Below are 8686 nucleotides of genomic sequence, written 5' to 3' on the forward strand. Positions count from 1 at the left end.
GGCCCTAGAAGAGGTGTGTTTTCAGGCTCATACACAAGATATCCAGTGCTCACGCGTACTCTTGGTGCAGATACACCTGCAGGACGTTTGAGGATGAAGCACACAATTTGCATACACTTCACTGAGGCCCTTAAGACAAGAATAGCTTTCAGATATGTCATTGATTTATCTGTGTCTCCCTCTATATTTAATTTCTTTAACGTAGCCAGTATTATATTAAAAGGAACTGATGTAAATGTCATTATACTATCACAGAATCCCATTTGGGAAGAGAAGGGGTTTTGGTGACCCTGCAGGGGATAAAGCTGTTTGAAATTTTGGGGTGTAAAGCACTCCAGAAAAACAAAAGATTACAATAAATTTCTGCCTGAGAACTCTTCAAATGCCATTTGTAAGTTTCTGAAGGAGTTAAAAGACAGAACTGAAAAAGGGAGAGCCCTTTCCTTGCAGGTGCTCCAAGGGAACGTTTGTGGAAGATACTTTACAAGCAATGGCTAGCTTATGAATCCCCTGGCCTGAATTTGGGAAATGTGAACAGAAGATGAAATGCTTTGTAACATGGGTTGGTTTCAGACATTCAACCTGATCCTAAGCTACCCACTAGTCAGGCTGGCTAACTGCAAAAGCAAAATAGCACCCTCTGAGAATACTATTCAGTGCACTGACCTGGCAGAAAACAGCTTATAAGCAACCTGTGTCTCCGCCTTGGAGAGCTTCTGCTGGAACCAGCACAACAGTCTCTTGCTGGTTTCACAGGCACCCAAGCCTGTGAAACATTCTGCTGCTGTTTTGGCCCAGAAATATCCTGTCCTGCACCACAGCCATGACATAATGAGTAGAAAATGTAGAAACCTGAAGGCATTTCTGGTTTTGACCCAAACAGAACAGAAAACATGTTATTACTCAGTATAACAACAACAACCTATGTTCCACGGTTAAAAATAGTCTCCTGAGGACCAAGATCAGTTTCTGCCCCTACTTCCCAATCCTCTTCAGTGTCTGGGGGAGCAGTAGCCAAAACCTTTCTAGGGAGAACAAGAAGAATTTCATTTTTCTTTCAGCATAGCCAAAGGAAGAGAGTGCATCTAATTTGTAAGATGGCATTACAGCTAGAGGAGGACATTTTATGCAACCTGGCATCAAGTCAGACTCTGACTGGAAAAGGCAGTCATTTTCTGGGACTCATCTGAGGATCCCCCTTCCAGGGAAACCCATCAGAGCCATTAGCCTGTATGGACTGTTGTGGTAGAAGGGATGACTGAGATGAGTTATTTTCAAAGGAAGGAGAAATATCAGGTGCTCAGCAGATGTAGGGCAATACAGTTTTACTGACCATAAGGCTGTTAATGTGATTTATGTCTGTTTTAAGACCCTTTATTGCTGTAGGCAGAAACTAAATGGACAGGTGACAAGCTGTGTGAGATGAAGGAACCCTGCATGAAGGTGGTGGGAAGGCATAAAGAAAACATTTCAGATGATTTTAAATTTTTTAAAGCAGAAGCTATCTGCTCGTGGTGTTTGTCAGACTAATGGACTCTTAATTCCTGGTCAGAGGCCTCTGGCTGCTGTCACACTGCAAATACACACAGTGCAAATGGAGTATCTCCATTCCCTGGGACAGCTTTCCTTCCTGGAACCTTCTTGCAAGAGGGCATGATAGTGATGACTCTTGGCTTTACTGGTCACAGCTAAGTATCACATATGTACAATCCCATGAAACCAAAACATACTCTCAAAGAGCTCTTGTACTCCAGGGCTTCCACTTCAGGAAGGATATTAGATTTCAAAGTATATTTACATATTTACTATAACACTTCCAAGAGAGGGTTTTTTCAAAAGGTTAGAGCAACATCTGTTTGCCTTTGATGGGGACAATTCCTCTTGGTTATTTTCCCTAAACTGTTGAACTCCTGAATCTTATAGAAATGTTAGGCATTTCAAATTGTCCAAAGAGTTTATATCACTTCTTTTTTTTCTCTGTAAGAGATGAGAAACCAGTTGTCTGCAGAGTATCCACAGATGAAACTAGTGGTAGAGCAGTGCACTATAAAGACCTGAAAGTTACACTTTTCAGTCTGTTGCATTTACTAAACCTAAGGGAAAAAACTGACTACACCTATGGCTCTTACTGCATTGTGTGTGGCATACAGAAGCACAAAGGAGAAAGATTTCTGGCTGTTCCATGGTAACAGAGTAGCAGAAAGATATAGAAGAAATTCCATAGACAAATAGCTTTGTTAGTCGTATATTGGATCATAAGTATTCACGAATCAAGAGTCTAATAATAATATGTTTGGATTTAAAATTTGGAATGCAAAATATATTATTGGGACAGTTGAACCTTGAAAGCAAGCAGTTGTTATACTTCCTAGTTATTTTTTGCAGCCCTCCAGTTTAGAAACACAGGTTTCTTTAGAAGTTAAAAGTTTAAATTCCTAGTTGAAGTAAGACTGATCAATTCCAAATACTGTGAGATATATCAATGCAACTCAATAGAAACAGATTAATGCCAAAAGACTTTGTTTGTTTGATAGTCAGTGGTGCATTTGATGTTCACCTGAACACCGACAAGGACTTTATAATGACTTATTGGAGTATGCTAATATGGTAGTCATGTTATTTCTATATTATTTAAACAGCTACTGTAACATAACCCTCTAAAAATCTAGCTGTTTCTAAGTTGGTTAATGAAAAGTGAGTATATTAGTTATATCTTCATCTCATCTGCTGTCTTGTGGAAGAAGTGTGGAAGCTTAGAATTAACTTTTCTTTGGGAAAGTTAATGTTAACATTACTTCCACACTTTTCAATTTTCATCTGCTGTGGAAACTCTGACTTTCAATTGGAAGTAGATGTGGCAGAAGACCAGGAGATTCTTTTGGGAATTACAGAGAGACGGAGTAAATAAAGCTGGGCAAGTTGTGTCCAGCAGTGAAGGGAACAAAATTGCTTGGGGTAGCTTTTGTCAGGTTTCCTCATCCTTTTTCAACATGCAGATCTGGAGCTTTGTAAGACAATTCATTCTCAGCCAGCCCACTTAACCCTGGAAATCTACGTATGGCTCACAGCTAACAGTGAACATTAGACTTGCAGTCCTCCAAACTAAATTCTGTCTTACTGTCATTGAAGGTGGATTGATGCTTACTTTATAGGAAAGGATGCTATCTAGACTCTCAGAATCTCTCTTATCTCTCAGGAGTTCAGTCTTCTTAGAGGCATGGAATGGAAAAATCTTGGCTGCTCAGGTGATAGATCCTGTGAGGACACCTTATGGATTTTGTCTTTCCCAGTGAATCTCAGATGTCCAGCCTCATAAAATGACTGTTCTGAGTTAACACAGCAGAGGCAGCAAGAGAGATGCTGGTAAGTTTGTTTTAGATGATTCTGAGTCCTTTACACAGTCTGGCAGCTGTGTCCATTTTATCTTTTTCAATATCTTCCTCACATATGTATGTAGAGAAACTTGGTTGATTCAGATCACTTTGCATCACACAAGTTTCTCAGGCTGGGTCTGAAGGGTCTTTGAGCTGGGGAAGAAAAAAAGGGTTGCATGGTCCATGAGATTTGGGAAGTATCTGATCTGATAGCAAATACTCAACTGTGAGACAGTTGTGCCTTGATCTAGAGGAGCAGCAAGACCAAGAGTTGAGAATTGTGAATCTTAGTTTCAGTTCTGACTCTTAACTGCAGGTGCTTCGAGGAAGAATTAGGTCTCTGTTCTTCACTTTGAACAAGAAAGCCATGTTATAAAAGTATTATTTAGATTCATGATTCCTAGAGCTGTCACAGCTATTAAAAAACATATGGCTACCAGACCTCATGATTTCTCCTAGTTGGCTCTTCAGAGAAGTGGGAAATAAGCTTGAAGATTTTGTTTGTTCGAAAAACTATTTCAGTGAACATGGAACAATACGTATGTTTAAAAAATGGAGTTAAGCTAAATCTTCCCAAATACTAACCTTTAAATGAAATTGCAAAGCTGAAGTTTTTATGGTGATATGCATTGAAGTCAGTGCAGAGATAAAAGTAGGGGGAAGAACCATGGTTCTTAGGTTTTAGATCTATTTCTAAAGTGCTTCTGTTTCCAAGTGATGGTTTAAAGCAAATCTTTATTTCTAATTAAAGGTCTCATATGTTGGCGGGATCTTACCTACCACAGATTGTTTGCATACAGCATCTTCCTGATTCTAATGGCATAGTTGGATAGTTGCGAAGTAGGAGAAATAGGTATCAGCACAAGCTAAACCTGTTTTCAGAAGATATCTTGTGGAGGGTCATAAACCACCTGTCTGGAGAGGAGGAAAAGGAGGATGTGCTCCTCTTACTTGTGCAAGGCATCTTTTTTTGTCTCTTCCTGTACCCTCAAAGGGAGTACAGGTGACCCTGTGCCTTTCAAGATCTGAAACAGTCAAAAACTGAACAGACTTGCTGGTTTCCTTTTTCTTTATAGTCCCCTCTCTATTATACAAAGAATGAAAAGGAAAATAGAAGCAATTTTTCTAACATCTGACCAAAGACTGGTTGTTTGGTGCAGCTGAAATTCTTTATCTCACAGCTGCAATTATTTTAAATAAACAAAACCTTCTGTTTTGGTCCTATCGAAAGAATTTCTATTATTTTCTGTATGCTAAAGCATCTCATTTGAATTATGTTGGGGATTAGCCTGGGAAATGTTACACAAATGCCTGAATTTTAAAAATTGTATTTTAACAGATCAAACCCCTTTTTCAGTTTATGAAAGCTTTTTTCCCATAATTGATATTATTCCTTCTTTTTCTTTTAAGTCCTTAGAGGATTATGAATGTCAGTATTAGAATAAAAGGAAGATTGCTTTAGATGATTTTATGTGCAGGGCTCTGTTCCAAAGGAACCAAACTCAGATGGGGATCTTTGAGAACAGTGGTAAAAGGACATGATAAAAATAAGATGGGGGTGAGGAAGACCAAAATGGGGGAGGGAAAGGAAGAAAAATCAGCAAATGAAACTCAGCAGAGGTTTCCTATGTAGCTGACATGCTGCACTTTTGGTCATTGCAATCCATCTGGAACATTTTGATGCTCTAGCATAACATTGATTCAAGATTGTTTTCAAATAACACTGATTTTTTTTTCCTTGACTTCAGTGAAGTTTTCCAGTAATCGGAGTAGCATGTCATTATCCTAGATTAACACAGGACATGACTGAAATGAACCAAAGGCATTGAGACTATGTCCCTAAGAATGTAATGTCAGCTTTCCCTGTTCTAATGCCACAGTTGTTTTCAGACTCAGGAAGGGAAGAGGAACCCTTGAAGTACAGTTCTTAGCTTATTAAGTCAAATTACTTGAGTCGCCACACAGAGAAGACATTATCCCATATCATGGAGAAGTCATGCTAGCAAGCTCTTCACTTACATCTAGCGCTGCAAGGAGCAATGGCTCTTTTAAAAGTGTCTCTTTTTAACCTGGTTTTAATCCCATCTTGAAGGCTGCCTTTTGCTACTTCTCAAAGAACACATCTAAGCAATTCAGTTCTGACATTTCCTCTTATCTCACTACCTGTGCCTGGCAGGGCAACATCTACCAAGTCTAACTATACCACAGCATTGCTGTGTGACCAAAAAAGGTCGCCGGCTTTTGAAGAGCATCACATGGCACAGAAATGTGCTATATGACTACTGCAAGTGGGAACGGGGGAGCAAGAGACTAGCTTCCCCTCCCCGCCAAAAAAACCAATTTACATAAAAGTAAAAATGATCACTTCTGTGCAAGTTATCTATCTGTGGTGTTGCCAGTGGAAAAATGATGACTTATTTCATGAGTAAAAACAAGTATCAGAGTGCCTTATTCATCAGATCTCTAGAGCAATATATATGAATAAATATGCTTGTGTCTTTTTTGTGATGAAAATGTTTAGTAATGCTTTTGAGGTGAAATGCAACAAAGCTTGAAATCACACCTTCCTCATTTAAAAACTACAGTGAATAAGCTCCTAGGAGATCTTTTGCCATCCATCGGGGCAGACATATGGAAAGTATTCTAAATTTATGCAGCCTCCAAGTTTTTGTTGGCAGGCAGTGATCAAAATCAAGTTTTCCTCCAACTTCTTAGTGTGTTGGCTCCCTTAGAGTAACCAGGAGAGGTAGGGATATGAAGGAAATCTAATCAGCCTAATACAGCTTTCTAACAACTTATTTCCTGCATCATAGATGATGACAAGTGTACTCCAAAGAGAAAATCTTTGAGGTTGTTTACAAAGTTTTCCCTTTTTACGGGAAATCTCTGTCAGGTTGTTATGACTAGCGCATCCAACCCAGTCCAAGTTTGAGTAGCAACAACAGCTTAAAAAGAACAAGAGAAGAATCAGCTGGCCTTTTGTTAGGCTTTGGCTGCTAGTGTGTCTTGTGCGCACACCAGTGTTAAGGCCAGTGGAGAACAACCTGGTTTGTGTAGTGGTGACTTTGATGTCCTGATCTTGTCCACTGTCCTAGAGGCCTCGCAATGGTAACAGCACAGCCAAGGTGCAGTTTGTGCCAGGTGAGGTCAGTGAGTCAGGCAGTCCCAGTGCAGCACAGCCCCTTTGGGGCAAGGGGTGGATCAGGCACCAATTCCATAGGTGGAAAAGGGTTTTCCAGCCTCCTCCAGTGCCCACGGTTTCAAGGGCAAACCTGTGTACCACAAAGATGAAAGCAGGCCATGGAGGACCTATCCAGCTCACAGCCTCACAACTGTAGTCCTCCAAGTTGATCAAGGTAACCATTGACAAGAACATTACATGCACAGTCTGGTAGCAGTTCATAGGAATTAGTATGTCTTCTGACAGTCCCACTCCCTAACATATGTCATCACAGGTGCCATTTTTCAGCCACTGAGTAATGACTTTAGATAGTGTATCCTCCTGCTTGAGCAGGGAGGTTCTTGTCTGCACAGGGGCATTGGCCAGAAGATCTTCAGAGGTCCTTTCCAACCTCAACTATTCTGTGATTCTGTGAAAATACCTAATTACAAACGGATTTGACTGAAAACTGCTGCTAAGTGGTTGGTGAGGCCAGTCCATAGGATTGGAGGCAGCTACGTGTGCAGCGGTTGTCAGACCTGGAGGAGATGCTCCTTGTTTCCCCGCCACAGGTATCTAGCAAGACAGTGGGGAGGTCGAGTTTGGAGCCCAACCAAGAGAGTCATGGTTACTCCTGCCAAGTGAAGCTAGTCAGTGTATTCTCTGCATGTATACATAGAGAAAATCCTTTCATCAGAGGTGCAGGGCCAGGGCCTAACTGCTTCTCTGATTTGTCCCTGAGAGGAGGAACCTTTCTCCTGTTTCACCTTCTAGCAGGTCCTCAGTAGTCTTAAACTGTGGCCTGTGGCTGCCCTACTTTGTGCCCAGCATGTTATGTTGTATGACCAGTTTTGCTAGTCTTACCAGTAACTCCTGCTGTTTCTGAATTGTTCATATTACTTGGAAATGCAGCTTGGTTACCATCACTTCAAACTTTCTGCCTGATAGCTTACTTGTCCTGAAGGTGCACATTTTGATGATAGAAAGTAACATTGCGTAGTGATTGTTTTGAGAGGAAGGATAGATCAGAAGTCAGGACCTTGGTTAAGAAGTGAAATAGCTGGGTTCAAATGTAAGCTTCATTACAAATTTCTTCTGTAACCACAGAGGTCATTAGCACACTACAGTGGTCATCACAGCAAAGTTAACCCAGGATGGCTCCCAAATTAACACAGCCCCAGTAGGAGCATTTCTGCAACGTAACTTCTGCCTACGTTTTTCCTACGCTGATGTGTGGGTGTTGGGCCGTATTTTATGGTCCTTTGGGCTGAGGTGCTCTTTCCTACACAACTGTAGAATAAATTGTTCCATTCTCATGGGTAAATTTGGGAAGGTATTAGAAAGCTATGCGTCACGTTTCCAGTGTTGTAACTGAAATGAATGTCTAAATAATATCCGAGGTGATGAAGCCAATTCGGGTGTCAGTACCTCTCAATCTGAAAAGAATGTCATTTTGTTTAGAGGCTGGAGAACCATCAGCCTAAAATTCACAAAAGAAACTAGGTTTACTCTGTTGTCTTCATTCATCAATGAAGGTAATAATGCAGGTTAACTTTAAAAGGCTTGGCGGTTCAGTTTCCTGTCTGTTAAATGGAAGTAATAATATTCCCTGTCATATAGAGTGAAGGTTAAATATATGAAATATTCTAAAATAGATCATTATGATGGTAGAACACACATATACTAGATAAAAGTTTGAAATCTATTTCTAATGTAATGTGCTATAGTCCAGAAATACTTTGAAAGTTGGTGAAATTATAGCACCACAATGTATACATGTGGCACACACCCACTTCTGGTACCGTTTAGCGGTCTCATAAGTATTTCCATGAGACCCTGCTTTGTGCCATATAGACATCTCTTAAGATTTTGATCCTGTGCCATCAAGGGCATTGGTTTTACCCAGCTACTTGCTTCTCAACAAGCAAGTAGCTTGTTGACTGGTAGAGATTTAAAATGTTTAGGACAACTTTAGCAATTGCTGCCTAGTGATGGGGAATTATAATCCAGTGTATAGGCATTCTCCTCAAAATCTTTAAACCCATGAAAGAAAACCAATAATTCTAGTTTCCTATTTAGGGACATGAAAACAAGACTTCTGTCTCCCATAAAGCTGGGCTTGCACCTAATATCTCAGAAGATACCTTATACT

Source organism: Dromaius novaehollandiae, chromosome 1 (genome assembly GCF_036370855.1).
Source record: "Dromaius novaehollandiae isolate bDroNov1 chromosome 1, bDroNov1.hap1, whole genome shotgun sequence".
Lineage (NCBI taxonomy): Eukaryota > Metazoa > Chordata > Aves > Casuariiformes > Dromaiidae > Dromaius > Dromaius novaehollandiae.